Source organism: Oncorhynchus nerka, linkage group LG15 (assembly GCF_034236695.1).
Source record: "Oncorhynchus nerka isolate Pitt River linkage group LG15, Oner_Uvic_2.0, whole genome shotgun sequence".
NCBI lineage: Eukaryota > Metazoa > Chordata > Actinopteri > Salmoniformes > Salmonidae > Oncorhynchus > Oncorhynchus nerka.
Genome location: NC_088410.1, coordinates 12923988 through 12943034, shown reverse-complemented (window position 1 = coordinate 12943034; position 19047 = coordinate 12923988).

Below are 19047 nucleotides of genomic sequence, written 5' to 3'. Positions count from 1 at the left end.
ATGCCCACCCAAATCACACCCTGACCAAACCAAAAGTAGAGACATAAAAAGCTCTCTACGGTCCGGGCGTGACACTTACGTTCATTCCTCAGTCGGTATTGTACCTGTGTTCGTGCTATATCACCACTGTTACTCTGGCTCGTTTCATGTTTGTTGTTTTATTTAAAGTTTCACCTGCTTCTCGACTCACAACATCATCGTTACATCTATTTCTCCTTATCAATCACAAAAGGAGACCACAAGTCCCTCTTGATGGAAAATAATGATGCTACATTTTAAAATATGCATTCTTAAAAATACCATTATGTAAACATATACACTATATCTAAACAGAGATATATATTGATTGTGATTGTGTGACTTGTGTTCAGTACAAGTCAGTTGTCTGGTAGATGTTAAGTCTCACATATTGTTTCCTGAGACCTGTCCAAGATGATTCAACATTCACCATGTTCCAGATAGAAATTCAATCATCTTGTTGTTTATAGCCAGTGTACCAGAGTAACACAGGTAGGTTGTCTGGTAGACAGTAGCCCTGATCTTGTAGTCTGTAGCCAGTGTACCAGAGTAACACAGGTAGGTTGTCTGGTAGACAGTAGCCCTGATCTTGTAGTCTGTAGCCAGTGTACCAGAGTAACACAGGTAGGTTGTCTGGTAGACAGTAGCCCTGATCTTGTAGTCTGTAGCCAGTGTACCAGAGTAACACAGGTAGGTTGTCTGGTAGACAGTAGCCCTGATCTTGTAGTCTGTAGCCAGTGTATCAGAGTAACACAGGTAGGTTGTCTGGTAGACAGTAGCCCTGATCTTGTAGTCTGTAGCCAGTGTACCAGAGTAACACAGGTAGGTTGTCTGGTAGACAGTAGCCCTGATCTTGTAGTCTGTAGCCAGTGTACCAGAGTAACACAGGTAGGTTGTCTGGTAGACAGTAGTCCTGATCTTGTAGTCTGTAGCCAGTGTATCAGAGTAACACAGGTAGGTTGTCTGGTAGACAGTAGCCCTGATCTTGTAGTCTGTAGCCAGTGTACCAGAGTAACACAGGTAGGTTGTCTGGTAGACAGTAGCCTCACAGTGATGTCATCTTGCCTGAGACCTGGGGCTTGTATAATAAACTACAGACTGATGGGAGTGCTGGTGAGAATGGTGTCCAATCACGTTACACACCAACCACCTCTGGTCAGGATGGCTCCTCCTCAAAGTGCTGCTCTCTGTCTCTGTTAAATGGTTTGATATCTTCTGAGGTTGTGAGGTTGTATCCATGGCTACCTCTCAGTCTGTCTGTCTCTCTCAGGTCATGTATTAGTAGTAGAGTGATATATCTCCTGATGTTGTTGTATCCATGGCTACCTCTCAGTCTGTCTGTCTCTCTCAGGTTATTTATTAGTAGTATAGTGATATATCTCCTGATGTTGTTGTATCCATGGCTACCTCTCAGTCTGTCTGTCTCTCTCATGTAATTTATTAGTAGTATAGTGATATATCTCCTGATGTTGTTGTATCCATGGCTACCTCTCAGTCTGTCTGTCTCTCTCATGTAATTTATTAGTAATATAGTGTTACGTTCGTCATAGGAACAATAGAACCAAGGTGCAGCGCGATTAGAGTTCCACATCTTTATTTTTAAAGTGAAACTTCAGCAAACCAAAACAAACAATGAACCCCATCACAGAGAACACCAGTAGCCTATCCCGCACACAGAGAACACCAGTAGCCTACCCTCACACAGAGAACACCAGTAGCCTACCCTCACACAGAGAACACCAGTAGCCTACCCTCACACAGAGAACACCAGTAGCCTACCCTCACACAGAGAACACCAGTAGCCTAACCTCACACAGAGAACACCAGTAGCCTACCCTCACACAGAGAACACCAGTAGCCTACCCTCACACAGAGAACACCAGTAGCCTACCCTCACACAGAGAACACCAGTAGCCTACCCGCACACAGAGAACACCAGTAGCCTACCCTCACACAGAGAACACCAGTAGCCTACCCTCACACAGAGAACACCAGTAGCCTACCCGCACACAGAGAACACCAGTAGCCTACCCTCACACAGAGAACACCAGTAGCCTACCCTCACACAGAGAACACCAGTAGCCTACCCTCACACAGAGAACACCAGTAGCCTACCCGCACACAGAGAAAACCAGTAGCCTACCCTCACACAGAGAACACCAGTAGCCTATCCCCCACACAGAGAACACCTGTAGCCTACCCCCGCACAGAGAACACCAGTAGCCTACCCTCACACAGAGAACACCAGTAGCCTACCCTCACACAGAGAACACCAGTAGCCTATCCCCCACACAGAGAACACCAGTAGCCTATCCCCCACACACAGAACACCAGTAGCCTACCCTCACACAGAACACCAGTAGCCTATCCCCCACACAGAGCACACCAGTAGCCTACCCTCACACAGAGAACACCAGTAGCCTACCCTCACACAGAACACCAGTAGCCTACCCTCACACAGAGAACACCAGTAGCCTACCCTCACACAGAACACCAGTAGCCTACCCTCACACAGAGAACACCAGTAGCCTACACGCACACAGAGAACACCAGTAGCCTACCCTCACACAGAACACCAGTAGCCTACCCTCACACAGAGAACACCAGTAGCCTACCCTCACACAGAACACCAGTAGCCTACCCTCACACAGAGAACACCAGTAGCCTACCCTCACAGAGAACACCAGTAGCCTACCCTCACACAGAACACCAGTAGCCTACCCTCACACAGAGAACACCAGTAGCCTACCCTCACACAGAGAACACCAGTAGCCTACCCTCACACAGAGAACACCAGTAGCCTACCCTCACACAGAGAACACCAGTAGCCTACCCTCACACAGAACACCAGTAGCCTACCCTCACACAGAGAACACCAGTAGCCTACCCTCACACAGAGAACACCAGTAGCCTACCCTCACACAGAGAACACCAGTAGCCTACCCTCACACAGAGAACACCAGTAGCCTAACCTCACACAGAGAACACCAGTAGCCTACCCTCACACAGAGAACACCAGTAGCCTACCCTCACACAGAGAACACCAGTAGCCTACCCGCACACAGAGAACACCAGTAGCCTACCCTCACACAGAGAACACCAGTAGCCTACCCTCACACAGAGAACACCAGTAGCCTACCCGCACACAGAGAACACCAGTAGCCTACCCTCACACAGAGAACACCAGTAGCCTACCCTCACACAGAGAACACCAGTAGCCTACCCTCACACAGAGAACACCAGTAGCCTACCCGCACACAGAGAAAACCAGTAGCCTACCCTCACACAGAGAACACCAGTAGCCTATCCCCCACACAGAGAACACCTGTAGCCTACCCCCGCCCAGAGAACACCAGTAGCCTACCCTCACACAGAGAACACCAGTAGCCTACCCTCACACAGAGAACACCAGTAGCCTATCCCCCACACAGAGAACACCAGTAGCCTATCCCCCACACACAGAACACCAGTAGCCTACCCTCACACAGAACACCAGTAGCCTATCCCCCACAGAGCACACCAGTAGCCTACCCTCACACAGAGAACACCAGTAGCCTACCCTCACACAGAGAACACCAGTAGCCTACCCTCACACAGAACACCAGTAGCCTACCCTCACACAGAGAACACCAGTAGCCTACCCTCACACAGAACACCAGTAGCCTACCCTCACACAGAGAACACCAGTAGCCTACACGCACACAGAGAACACCAGTAGCCTACCCTCACACAGAGAACACCAGTAGCCTACCCTCACACAGAGAACACCAGTAGCCTACCCTCACACAGAGAACACCAGTAGCCTACCCTCACACAGAGAACACCAGTAGCCTACCCTCACACAGAGAACACCAGTAGCCTACCCTCACAGAGAACACCAGTAGCCTACCCTCACAGAGAACACCAGTAGCCTACCCTCACACAGAGAACACCAGTAGCCTACCCTCACAGAGAACACCAGCCTAGCCTACCCTCACAGAGAACACCAGTAGCCTACCCTCACACAGAGAACACCAGTAGCCTACCCTCACACAGAGAACACCAGAACACCAGTAGCCTACCCTCACACAGAGAACACCAGTAGCCTACCCTCACACAGAGAACACCAGTAGCCTACCCTCACACAGAGAACACCAGTAGCCTACCCGCACACAGAGAACACCAGTAGCCTACCCTCACACAGAGAACACCAGTAGCCTATCCCCCACACAGAGAACACCAGTAGCCTAGCCCCCTCACACAGAGAACACCAGTAGCCTACCCTCACACAGAGAACACCAGTAGCCTACCCTCACACAGAGAACACCAGTAGCCTATCCCCACACAGAACACCACAGCCTACCCTAGAACCTAGCCCCCCACACAGAGAACACCAGTAGCCTACCCTCACACAGAGAACACCAGTAGCCTACCCTCACACAGAGAACACCAGTAGCCTACCCTCACACAGAGAACACCAGTAGCCTATCCCCTCACACAGAGAACACCAGTAGCCTACCCTCACAGAGAACACCAGTAGCCTACCCTCACACAGAACACCAGTAGCCTACCCTCACACAGAGAACACCAGTAGCCTACCCTCACACAGAACACCAGTAGCCTACCCTCACACAGAGAACACCAGTAGCCTACCCCTCACAGAGAACACCAGTAGCCTACCCTCACACAGAACACCAGTAGCCTACCCTCACACAGAGAACACCAGTAGCCTACCCTCACACAGAACACCAGTAGCCTACCTCACACAGAGAACACCAGTAGCCTACCCTCACACAGAACACCAGCCTACCCTCACACAGAACACCAGTAGCCTACCCTCACACAGAGAACACCAGTAGCCTACCCTCACAGAGAACACCAGTAGCCTACCCTCACACAGAGAACACCAGTAGCCTACCCACAGAGAACACCAGTAGCCTACCCTCACACAGAACACCAGTAGCCTACCCTCACACAGAGAACACCAGTAGCCTCACACAGAGAACCAGTAGCCTACCCTCACACACACACCAGAACACCAGTAGCCTACCCTCACACAGAGAACACCAGTAGCCTACCCTCACACAGAGAACACCAGTAGCCTACCCTCACACAGAGAACACCAGTAGCCTACCCGCACACAGAGAAAACCAGTAGCCTACCCTCACACAGAGAACACCAGTAGCCTATCCCCCACACAGAGAACACCAGTAGCCTACCCCCGCCCAGAGAACACCAGTAGCCTACCCTCACACAGAGAACACCAGTAGCCTACCCCCACACAGAGAACACCAGTAGCCTATCCCCCACACAGAGAACACCAGTAGCCTATCCCTCACACACAGAACACCAGTAGCCTACCCTCACACAGAACACCAGTAGCCTATCCCCCACACAGAGCACACCAGTAGCCTACCCTCACACAGAGAACACCAGTAGCCTACCCTCACACAGAGAACACCAGTAGCCTACCCTCACACAGAACACCAGTAGCCTACCCTCACACAGAGAACACCAGTAGCCTACCCTCACACAGAACACCAGTAGCCTACCCTCACACAGAGAACACCAGTAGCCTACACGCACACAGAGAACACCAGTAGCCTACCCTCACACAGAACACCAGTAGCCTACCCTCACACAGAGAACACCAGTAGCCTACCCTCACACAGAACACCAGTAGCCTACCCTCACACAGAGAACACCAGTAGCCTACCCTCACACAGAGAACACCAGTAGCCTACCCTCACACAGAACACCAGTAGCCTACCCTCACACAGAGAACACCAGTAGCCTACCCTCACATAGAACACCAGTAGCCTACCCTCACACAGAGAACACCAGTAGCCTACCCTCACAGAGAACACCAGTAGCCTACCCTCACACAGAACACCAGTAGCCTACCCTCACACAGAGAACACCAGTAGCCTACCCTCACACAGAGCACACCAGTAGCCTACCCTCACACAGAGAACACCAGTAGCCTACCCTCACACAGAGAACACCAGTAGCCTATCCCCCACACAGAGAACACCTGTAGCCTACCCCCGCACAGAGAACACCAGTAGCCTACCCTCACACAGAGAACACCAGTAGCCTACCCTCACACAGAGAACACCAGTAGCCTATCCCCCACACAGAGAACACCAGTAGCCTATCCCCCACACACAGAACACCAGTAGCCTACCCTCACACAGAACACCAGTAGCCTATCCCCCACACAGAGCACACCAGTAGCCTACCCTCACACAGAGAACACCAGTAGCCTACCCTCACACAGAGAACACCAGTAGCCTACCCTCACACAGAACACCAGTAGCCTACCCTCACACAGAGAACACCAGTAGCCTACCCTCACACACCAGAACACCAGTAGCCTACCCTCACACAGAGAACACCAGTAGCCTACCCTCACACAGAACACCAGTAGCCTACCCTCACACAGAGAACACCAGTAGCCTACCCTCACACAGAACACCAGTAGCCTACCCTCACACAGAGAACACCAGTAGCCTACCCTCACAGAGAACACCAGTAGCCTACCCTCACACAGAGAACACCAGTAGCCTACCCTCACACAGAGAACACCAGTAGCCTATCCCCCACACAGAGAACACCAGTAGCCTATCCCCCACACACAGAACACCAGTAGCCTACCCTCACACAGAACACCAGTAGCCTATCCCCCACACAGAGCACACCAGAGCCTACCCTCACACAGAGAACACCAGTAGCCTACCCTCACACAGAGAACACCAGTAGCCTACCCTCAACAGAACACCAGTAGCCTACCCTCACACAGAGAACACCAGTAGCCTACCCTCACACAGAGAACACCAGTAGCCTATCCCCCACACAGAGAACACCAGTAGCCTACCCCCCCCAGAGAACACCAGTAGAACACAGAGAACACCAGTAGCCTACCCTCACACAGAGAACACCAGTAGCCTATCCCCCACACAGAGAACACCAGTAGCCTATCCCCCACACACAGAACACCAGTAGCCTACCCTCACACAGAACACCAGTAGCCTATCCCCCACACAGAGCACACCAGTAGCCTACCCTCACACAGAGAACACCAGTAGCCTACCCTCACACAGAGAACACCAGTAGCCTACCCTCACACAGAACACCAGTAGCCTACCCTCACACAGAGAACACCAGTAGCCTACCCTCACACAGAACACCAGTAGCCTACCCTCACACAGAGAACACCAGTAGCCTACACGCACACAGAGAACACCAGTAGCCTACCCTCACACAGAACACCAGTAGCCTACCCTCACACAGAGAACACCAGTAGCCTACCCTCACACAGAACACCAGTAGCCTACCCTCACACAGAGAACACCAGTAGCCTACCCTCACACAGAGAACACCAGTAGCCTATCCCCCACACAGAGAACACCAGTAGCCTATCCCCCACACACAGAACACCAGTAGCCTACCCTCACACACACAGTAGCCTATCCCCCACACAGAACACCAGTAGCCTACCCTCACACAGAACACCAGTAGCCTACCCTCACACAGAGAACACCAGCCTACCCTCACACAGAACACCAGTAGCCTACCCTCACACAGAGAACACCAGTAGCCTACCCTCACACAGAACACCAGTAGCCTACCCACACACAGAGAACACCAGTAGCCTACCCTCACACAGAGAACACCAGTAGCCTACCCTCACACAGAACACCAGTAGCCTACCCTCACACAGAGAACACCAGTAGTAGAACACCAGTAGCCTACCCTCACACAGAGAACACCAGCCTACCCTCACAGAGAACACCAGAGCCTACCCTCACACAGAACACCAGTAGCCTACCCTCACAGAGAACACCAGTAGCCTACCCTCACAGAGAACACCAGTAGCCTACCCTCACACAGAGAACACCAGTAGCCTACCCTCACACAGAGAACACCAGTAGCCTACCCTCACACAGAGAACACCAGTAGCCTACCCTCACACAGAGAACACCAGTAGCCTACCCTCACACAGAGAACACCAGTAGCCTACCCTCACACAGAGAACACCAGTAGCCTACCCTCACACAGAGAACACCAGTAGCCTACCCCCACACAGAGAACACCAGTAGCCTATCCCCCACACAGAACACCAGTAGCCTATCCCCACACAGAGAACACCAGTAGCCTACCCTCACAGAGAACACCAGTAGCCTACCCTCACACAGAGAACACCAGTAGCCTACCCTCACACAGAACACCAGTAGCCTACCCTCACACAGAGAACACCAGTAGCCTACCCTCACACAGAACACCAGTAGCCTACCCTCACACAGAGAACACCAGTAGCCTACCCTCACACAGAGAACACCAGTAGCCTCACACAGAACACCAGTAGCCTACCCTCACACAGAGAACACCAGTAGCCTACCCTCACACAGAACACCAGTAGCCTACCCTCACACAGAGAACACCAGTAGCCTACCCTCACAGAGAACACCAGTAGCCTACCCTCACACAGAGAACACCAGTAGCCTACCCTCACACAGAGAACACCAGTAGCCTACCCTCACACAGAGAACACCAGTAGCCTATCCCCCCACACAGAACACCAGTAGCCTACCCTCACACAGAACACCAGTAGCCTATCCCCCACACAGAGAACACCAGTAGCCTACCCTCACACAGAACACCAGTAGCCTACCCTCACACAGAGAACACCAGTAGCCTACCCTCACACAGAACACCAGTAGCCTACCCTCACACAGAGAACACCAGTAGCCTACCCTCACACAGAGAACACCAGTAGCCTACCCTCACACAGAGAACACCAGTAGCCTACCCTCACACAGAACACCAGTAGCCTACCCTCACACAGAACACCAGTAGCCTACCCTCACACAGAGAACACCAGTAGCCTACCCTCACACAGAGAACACCAGTAGCCTACCCTCACACAGAGAACACCAGTAGCCTACCCTCACAGAGAACACCAGTAGCCTACCCTCACACAGAGAACACCAGTAGCCTACCCTCACACAGAGAACACCAGAGAACACCAGTAGCCTACCCTCACACAGAGAACACCAGTAGCCTACCCTCACACAGAGAACACCAGTAGCCTACCCTCACACAGAACACCAGTAGCCTACCCTCACACAGAGAACACCAGTAGCCTGCCCTCACACAGAGAACACCAGTAGCCTATCCCCACACAGAGAACACCAGTAGCCTACCCTCACACAGAGAACACCAGTAGCCTATCCCCACACAGAGAACACCAGTAGCCTATCCCCACACAGAGAACACCAGTAGCCTATCCCCACACAGAGAACACCAGTAGCCTACCCCCTCAAAGAGAACACCAGTAGCCTATCCCCTCAAAGAGAACACCAGTAGCCTATCACCTCAAAGAGAACACCAGTAGCCTATCCCCTCAAATAGAACACCAGTAGCCTATCCCCTCAAAGAGAACACCAGTAGCCTACCCTCACACAGAGAACACCAGTAGCCTACCCTCACACAGAGAACACCAGTAGCCTATCCCCTCAAAGAGAACACCAGTAGCCTATCCCCTCAAAGAGAACACCAGTAGCCTACCCTCACACATAGAACACCAGTAGCCTACCCTCACACATAGAACACCAGTAGCCTACCCTCACACAGAGAACACCAGTAGCCTACCCTCACACAGAGAACACCAGTAGCCTACCCTCACACAGAGAACACCAGTAGCCTACCCTCACACATAGAACACCAGTAGCCTACCCTCACACAGAGAACACCAGTAGCCTACCCTCACACAGAGAACACCAGTAGCCTACCCTCACACAGAGAACACCAGTAGCCTACCCTCACACAGAGAACACCAGTAGCCTACCCTCACACAGAGAACACCAGTAGCCTACCCTCACACAGAGAACACCTGTAGCCTACCCCCGCACAGAGAACACCAGTAGCCTACCCCCTACCCCCTCACACAGAACACCAGTAGCCTACCCTCTCACAGAGAACACCAGTATCCTACCCTCACACAGAGAACACCAGTAGCCTACCCTCACACAGAGAACACCAGTAGCCTACCCTCACACAGAGAACACCAGTAGCCTATCCCCTCACAGAGAACACAAGTAGCCTACCCCCACACAGAGAACACCTGTAGCCTACCCCGCACAGAGAACACCAGTAGCCTACCCCCGCTCAGAGAACACCATTAGCCTACCCCCGCACAGAGAACACCAGTAGCCTACCACATACCCCCTCACTCAGAACACCAGTAGCCTACTTCCACACAGAGAACACCAGTAGCCTACCCCCGCACAGAGAACACCAGTAGGCCACCCCCTACCCCCTCACACAGAGAACACCAGTAGCCTACCACATACCCCCTCACTCAGAACACCAGTAGCCTACCCTCTCACAGAGAACACCAGTAGCCTACTCCTTACCCCCTCACCGAGAGGGGTAGGCTATTTTTATCTGTTTTTTTATCTAATTTTAATGCTGCATCAGTGACTTGATGTTGGCTAGAGTTACATGTAGTCATTGCTCCCATAGTCTGTTCTGGACTTGGGGACTGTGAAGAGACCTCTGGTGGCATGTCTTGTGGGGTATGCATGGGTGTCTGAGCTGTGTGCATGTAATTTGAACAGACAGCTTGGTGCTATCAACATGCCAACTCTTCTCACAAATACAAATAGTGATGACGTCAATCGCTCCTTACTTTGAGCCAGGAGAGATTGACATGAATATTATTAGTGTTAGCTCTCTGTGTACATCCCAGGACCATCCATGCTGCCCTGTTCTGAGCCAATTGTCCCTCTTTGTGGCACCTGACCACACGCCTGAACAGTAGTCCAGGTGCGACAAAACTAGGGCCTGTAGGACCTGCCTTGTTGATAGTGCTTTAAGAAGGTAGAGCAACGCATTATTATGGACAGACTTCTTCCCATCTTAGCTACTGCTGTATCATTATGTTTTTACCATGACAGTTTACAATCCAGGGTCACTCCAAGCAGTTTAGTCACCTCAACTTACTCAATTTCCACATGATTTATTACAATATTTAGTTGAGGTTTAGGGTTTAGGGTTTAGTGAATGATTTGTCCTAAATACAATGATTTAGAAATATTTAGGACTAACTTATTCCTTGCCACCCACTCTGAAACTAACTGCAGCTCTTTGTTAAGTGTTGCAGTCATTTCAGTCACTGTAGTAGCTGATGTGTATAGTGTTATCCGCATACATAAACATACTGGCTTTACTCAAAGTCAGTGGCATTTCATTAGTAAATATTGAAAAAAGTAAGGGACCTAGACAGCTGCCCTGGGGAATTCCTGATTCTACCTGGATTATGTTAGAGAGACTTCCCATAAAGAACACCCTCTATGTTCTGTAAGACTCTTTATCCACAATATAACGGGGTCTGTAAAGCCATAACACCTACATTTTTTCAGCAGAAGACTATAATTGATAATGTTAAAAGCCACACTGAAGTCTAAAAAAATAGCCCACACATTATTTTTATCATCAATTTGTGTACGTGCTGTCATTTGTCATTTGTGTAGGTGCTGTGCTTGTTGTATGTCCTTCCTTGTAAGCGTGCTGAAATTCTGTTGTCAATTTGTTTACTGTAAAATAGCATTGTATCTGGTCAAACACAATTATTTCCAAAAGTTTACTAAGGGTTGGTAACAGGCTGATTGGTCGGCTGTTTGAGCCAGTAAAGGGGGCTTTACTATTCTTAGTTAGCATAATTACTTTTGCTTCCCTCCAGGCCTGAGGGAACACATTTTCTAGTGGCAAATAGGAGTGGCAATATCGTCCGCTATTATCCTCAGTCATTTTCCATCCAAGTTGTCAGACCCCGGTGGCTTGTCATTGTTGATAGACAGCAATCAATTTTTCACCTCTTCCACATTCCCTTTACGGAATTCAAAATTACAATGCTTATCTTTCATAATTTGATCAGATATACTTAGATGTGTAGTGTCAGCATTTGTTGCTGGAATGTCATGCCTAAGTTGGCTACTCTTGCCAATGAAAAAATCATTAAAGTAGTTGGCAATGTCAGTTGGTTTTGTGATAAATCTGATTCAATGAATGATGGAGCTGTTTGACTTTTTTCCCAAAATGTCAGTTAAGGTGCTCCATAGCTTTTTACTATCATTCTTTATGTAATTTATCTTTGTTTCAGTGTAGTATCTTCTTCTTTTTATTCTGTTTAGTCACATGATTTCTCAATTTGCAATACGTTTACCAATCGGTTGCACAGCCAGACTTATTTGCCATTCCTTTTGCCTCAACCCTCATCATATGTGACGCATCCTGCATGTGCCGATGCCTTTCCTCTTTAGATACATATCTTATCTTTTACCACATGTCCATTATTATCCAATGGAACGATGTTGAACTAGTTCAGCAAGTTACCACATGTCCATTATTATCCAATGGAACGATGATGAACTAGTTCTGCATGTTTCCAAACAGGGAAAGAGAAACCGTAGATAACTACCATGATTAAAACAGTCATGAGATGTTCAGGGGTTATTTCAGGTCAGACTCACTAGATGGTGACTATAGTAGCTGCTGTTATTTGTCCTGTTTCACACTTGTCCAGGTGTGAGTAGGACATGTGTTTCTCATAAATCCCAACAGCCACAGAGAGCTGGGGTCTTTAGACAGGGTCAGACATGATTAACGACATGCCTGGAGCCATTGAATTGAATTGCCTTGCTCGAGGGCACAATGACAAATGTTTTTAAAAATAAATGCAAGTATGAAGGTAGTTTGGTGCCTACCCAAAAAGGGGTTAATATGTGTAGAAAATATCCATCTATATCTATGTATCTATATATTTCCTGAGTGTTATTATATATCCTACTGTAAATATCAGATAGACACTTCAAACCCTTGTTTTTTATGATTTATTTTTTGACTGTTTTTTTTTTGCGATTGATTAATGTGTTATTCAGTGCATTTTTATGGGCTATAGTAGTAAAGGCTAAATTCAATATTTTATCAAATAATTTTTTGATATTTCTTTGGGAAACCTAAAGGAGTCCTAATATTCTAAATCAAATAGCTAATTGATCCATAGTATGACGTCTTAAAACAATTCCATATGTCAGCTTAGAGAGATGATGAAAGTAGAGATAAGAAGTAAGAAACTAGCAGAAATGTTTCATTTGATCAACCAACTAATAAGACACAGCATTGTAGATAACAACTAGACCATATACAAGTTGAACAGGGCAGAGTCACGGCTTTGTAGATAACAACTAGACCATGAACAAGTTCAACAGGGTAGAGACACTGTCACGAAGTCGGCTCCTCTCCTTGTTCGGCGGCGTTCAGCGGTCGACGTCACCGGCTTTCTAGCCATCGCCGCTCAACTTCTCATTGATCCATTTGTTTTGTCTTGTTCCCTGCACACCTGCTTTTTATTCCCCAATCACACTGCATGTATTTATTCCTCTGTTCCCCCTCATGTCTTTGTGTGATATTGTTTGTTGTTATGTGTGTCGCATGAGGCTGGTTTGCGCCGGGTATGTGTTTAGTTTTGTTTATTGTACCGGTGGTGAACTGTGGGCTTTATCGCTTTTCCTGTGGGAGAGAATAAAGTGCGCCTGTTTACAACCCATCTCTACTCTCCTGCACCTGACTTCTTTTTACCAGTTGCACGCCCTTACAGACACAGCATTGTAGATAACCACTAGACCATATACAAGTTGAACAGGGCAGAGACACAGCTTTGTAGATAACATCTAGACCATATAAAAGTTGAACAGGGCAGAGACACAGCTTTGTAGATAACATCTAGACCATATAAAAGTTGAACAGGGTAGAGACACGGCTTTGTAGATAACATCTAGACCATATACAAGTTTAACAGGGCAGAGACACAGCTTTATCTCTTCCCGGATTTGACTACATGTGTGACCTGGAGTAGACTAAACACTGTAGCTGCTGTTGATGGAATGACTCCCTCTAGACTCACAGTCCTTCTCCTCAGGAGGTGCATTTCCAGTAGAGTTGATCAATGTACGCTGTGTAGCTGGATTCTATTTACCTGTGTACCAGTCAGGTTAACTTACAAAACATTTGCTTAGCAACCGGACACCAACTATTGAACAAAAAGGTGAAGTTTATGCTAAATGCTTCACTCTCTTGCCTTTAAGAAGGATGTTTGTGTTGTGGGGGTACATGTGGGTTTTTACAAAATGGCAGCCTATTCCCTTTACAGTGCACTAGGGTCCTGGTAGAAAGTAGTGCACTATTAAGGGAATTGGGTGCTATATGTGACGCATCCTACATGTGCCGATGTCTCTTTAGATACCTGTCTTATCTTTTACCACATGACCATTATTATCCAATGGAACGATGATGAACTAGTTCTGCATGTTTCTAAACAGGCAAAGAGAAACTGTAGATACAGTGGGGCAAAAAAGTATTTAGTCAGCCACCAATTGTGCAAGTTCTCCCACTTAAAAAGATGAGAGAGGCCTGTAATTTTCATCATAGGTACACTTCAACTATGACAGACAAAATGAGAAAAAAAAAATAGGATTTTTAATTAATTTATTTGCAAATTATGGTGGAAAATAAGTATTTGGCCACCTACAAACAAGCAAGATTTCTGGCTCTCACAGACCTGTAACTTCTTTTTTAAGAGGCTCCTCTGTCCTCCACTCGTTACCTGTATTAATGGCACCTGTTTGAACTTGTTATCAGTATAAAAGACACCTGTCCACAACCTCAAACAGTCACACTCCAAACTCCACTATGGCCAAACTGGTTGAATGGCTATTTTACCCTGTAATCCAGCAACACGTCTGGCTGATACTAAGTCTGGCTACTCAAAGTCCTGCTGACTTCAGTCTTGAAAGGCTCTTTTGATGTTGGCGACATGACGCGTTGATAATGAAGAGGGCTGTGCTTTTACTGGTTGTCTCTCCTCTTTGTCTCATTCCTATGTTTAGACACTGCTGACGCCTGACATCTTATGACGCCTGGATAGGTATCAGCTAACCACATCATATGTTACAGCAATTTCCAGTCGATGACACAGTCGATGACACAGTCGATGACTTGGCATGCAACCTTCGGTTGTTGCCTCACACGGCCTCACACAGCCTCACACAGCCTCGAGCGCCGCCACCTTCCATTACAACTGTTGGAAACTGTATTTTCAAATCCAAACAATGAGAGGTCTCAACCTCAGAGAAAAAAAACATGAGACAGAATCAATCAATGCATCCGCTAAGTATCGGAGAGAATATTGCAAAGGCTTCTTGTCCAGACCAGTGAGTTACAGTTCTTCCTCGTTGTACAGTAAACCACGGGGTTCGTGTCAGCCAGGCTACTTGTCCAGACCAGTGAGTTACCGCTCTTCCTCGTTGTACAGTATACCACGGGGTTCGTGTCAGCCAGGCTACTTGTCCAGACCAGTGAGTTACCGCTCTTCCTCGTTGTACAGTATACCACGGGGTTCGTGTTAACCAGGCTACTTGTCCAGACCAGTGAGTTACCGCTCTTCCTCGTTGTACAGTATACCACGGGGTTCGTGTTAACCAGGCTACTTGTCCAGACCAGTGAGTTACCGCTCTTCCTCGTTGTACAGTATACCACGGGGTTCGTGTTAACCAGGCTACTTGTCCAGACCAGTGAGTTACCGCTCTTCCTCGTTGTACAGTATACCACGGGGTTCGTGTTAACCAGGCTACTTGTCCAGACCAGTGAGTTACCGCTCTTCCTCGTTGTACAGTATACCACGGGGTTCGTGTTAACCAGGCTACTTGTCCAGACCAGTGAGTTACAGCTCTTCCTCGTTGTACAGTATACCACGGGGTTTGTGTCAGCCAGGCTACCTGCAATTTACAACAGGGGAGATAAAAACAGCCCCAAAGCATGATGTTTCAAATGTAATTTGACTCCAATCAAATTTGACTCCATTTGGAAGACCCAAGGTTTAATATCCTAAATAAAGTCTTGAGATGTTGCTTCAAAATAATTTTCCCTCCTCATGGTGCCATCTATTTTGTGAAGTGCACCAGTCCCTCCTGCAGCAAAGCACCCCCACAACATGATGCTGCCACCCCGGTTCTTCATGGTTGGGATGGTGTTCTTCGGCTTGCAAGCCTCCCCCTTTTTCCTCCAAACATAACAATGGTCATTATGTCCAAACAGTTCTATTTTTGTTTCATCAGACCAGAGGACATTTCTCCAAAAAGTATGATCTTTGTCCCCATGTGCAGTTGCAAACCGTAGTCTGGCTTTTCTATGGTGGTTTTGGAGCCGTGTCTTCTTCCTTGCTGAGCGGCTTTTCAGTTTATGTCGATATAGGACTCGTTTTACTGTGGATATAGATACTTTTGTACCTGTTTCTTCCAGCATCTTCACAAGGTCCTTTGCTGTTTCTGGGATTGATTTGCACTTTTCGCACCAAAGTACGTTCATCTCAAGTAGACAGAACGCGTCTCCTTCCTGAGCCGCATGACGGCTGTGTGGTTCCATTGTGTTTATACTTATGTACTATTGTTTGTACAGATGAACGTGGTACCTGCAGGTGTTTGGAAGTTGCTCCCAAGGATGAACCAGACTTGTGGAGGTCTACAACTTTTTTCTGAGGTCTTGGCTGATTTCTTTTGATTTTCCCATGATGTCAAGCAAAGAATCACTGAGTTTGAAGGTAGGCCTTGAAATACATGCACAGGTACACCTCCAATTGACTCAAATTATGTTAATTAGCAGAAGCTTCTAAAGCCATGACATAATTTTCTGGAATTTTCCAAGCTGTTTAAAGGCACAGTCAACTTAGTGTATGTAAACTTCTGACTCACTGGAATTGTGATACAGTGAATTATAAGTGAAATAATCTGTTTGTAAACAATTGTTGGAAAAATTACTTGTGTCATGCATGTCCTAACCGACTTACCAAAACTAGTTTGTTAACAAGAAATTTGTGAAGTGGTTGAAAAACGAGTTTTAATGACTCCAACCTAAGTGTATGTAAACTTACGACTTCAACTGTATCTGCACATATGTGATGTATTCTGACACTTTGGGAACAGCTTTTGGCCCTGGGGCCCACTGTCGGATCTACTGGCTAAAACGTAATCACTTTAACTGTCTTGAATGAGCCTCATGTCTCAGGTGAAGTCACTGCTCAGGGAAAGTTTGGGGACTTTACTTTTTAAAGGTCAAATAAGGGACATATTTTTGACATCTTCGTAGATAGAAACTTACAAGCATTTCCCTGTGTCATTTACACCCACTGTATCCTGTGCACGTGATGAATAAACATTTTATTTGATTTATATTAGACTACACTGCATATTTTTAAGCGTTTAACATTTCCACGTCATTATCCCTACATAAACACATTTATCTGATCCATTCATTCATCAAATCCTTCATTTCATTGAATTAAGAAAAACTGTTATCATGATATTATTGTGGTCACAGGTCCCAAAGTGCAGTCATCATCATCATCATCATCAACACAACCATCATCATATTGGACTGATTTATTTTAGTCTAAACTTGACTGATGCATTGAGAACAAACATTTACAACATAGTAATTATTTCTCTAGAAAATACCTAATTATTAGGGTGAGGCACATGGGCTACTACAAGCTTACTACACAACATGCATTTAGTATTACCTTCTTACCAACAGGATACACATCTCCCTGGCATATTACATCATTTATGCAGCAGCATACAAGACCATTTTGGATTCACCTTATTGTGCTGTGCCCACTTGAACAGGAAGGTGGCGCGGCGGTCCTTCATCGGCAAATTTTGTCAACAAAGTCTGGTATTCTCTGGATGTATGGTGCTTTCAGGACAACTGGGAACTCTGGAAAAATGTAATCATGATGACGTCAGTGATCTTCAGGTCGTAGCTCTAGAATGAGGTCCGAGTTCCGGATTTACAATTCCGAGTGTTTATAATTTTAAACTAGGAAAATAGACCCTTAATCTTAGACTTGGGAGCACACAGCCATTCCATTGAATATCAGTCTAAAGATTGCTTTGCAATGCTTGCAGTTACCACACTGATTCCTTCCAAACCACTCATTGTTGAATTTCCAACTTATTGTGTAATGTTTATGTCCAATGGCCGATGAGGACAGATACGTTTTAGCTATAACTTCTCTTCATTATTTATCTTCATATGACATGAGGATTTGCCAGTAGATTGTCGACTTGATTCGTGATGATGACTGCAAGCTAAGACTTTGAAAGTAAGATGTTGACATGATCAGTCCAATCAAAAGCTACTGTAGATATAACGTGATTTGACTTCAGTTATCTGTGTCCAATGACCTTGACCCACCACCACAGAAAGCACTGAGCTAGGCTGAAACACCTGCATTTTGGAGCTGCCTTGCTTAAGAATATAAAAAAGAGACCATGTTTGTATGCTTTATTAACTCAATGATATATATATATAGTTTGCAAAACATGTGGGGCTCAAAACAGGCGGGGCTCTGCCTAGTGTTTTCTCTTGTCCTACACCCTCCCTCCTCCTGGGAGAACCGTAGCAGAGTGGTCACCAGATCGAGTTCTCTCATCTCACCTGTGACGCAACATATTGGCTGCCAACCGCCGTTAAACCACAACGAAGAAGAAGGATGGGCTGGGCGGTTGGAAACGAAAAGTAAACTGTAGCGCTCTTCTTCGGCTGGCTCGCTCGTCTGGAGTGTCTGAAAACGGATCCGTCCATGGTAAGACATTGAGTTGAAGGAAAACTGAGTATGCTGTTATTTCATGGATAAATATATTATATCTGTAATAGGGTTGCCAACTGTCCCGAATTAGCCGGGATGTCCTTTATATTGGGCTAAATAGGTTTGTCCCGTGCGGGACCTCCCTTGTCCCGTATATTCATGCCACCAAACATCCTAGTCAGATGCAAAATTGCGCAATTATGCTCTCCTCTGCAAAAACTTGTAAATGAATGACATATTTCTTGAGTTATCTTAGATTAATTATACTTTCAGTAAGTGTATACTGGCTACATCGTCTCAAAATGGAGTTGATGAGGGAAGTGAGGAATGGGAGAATGTCT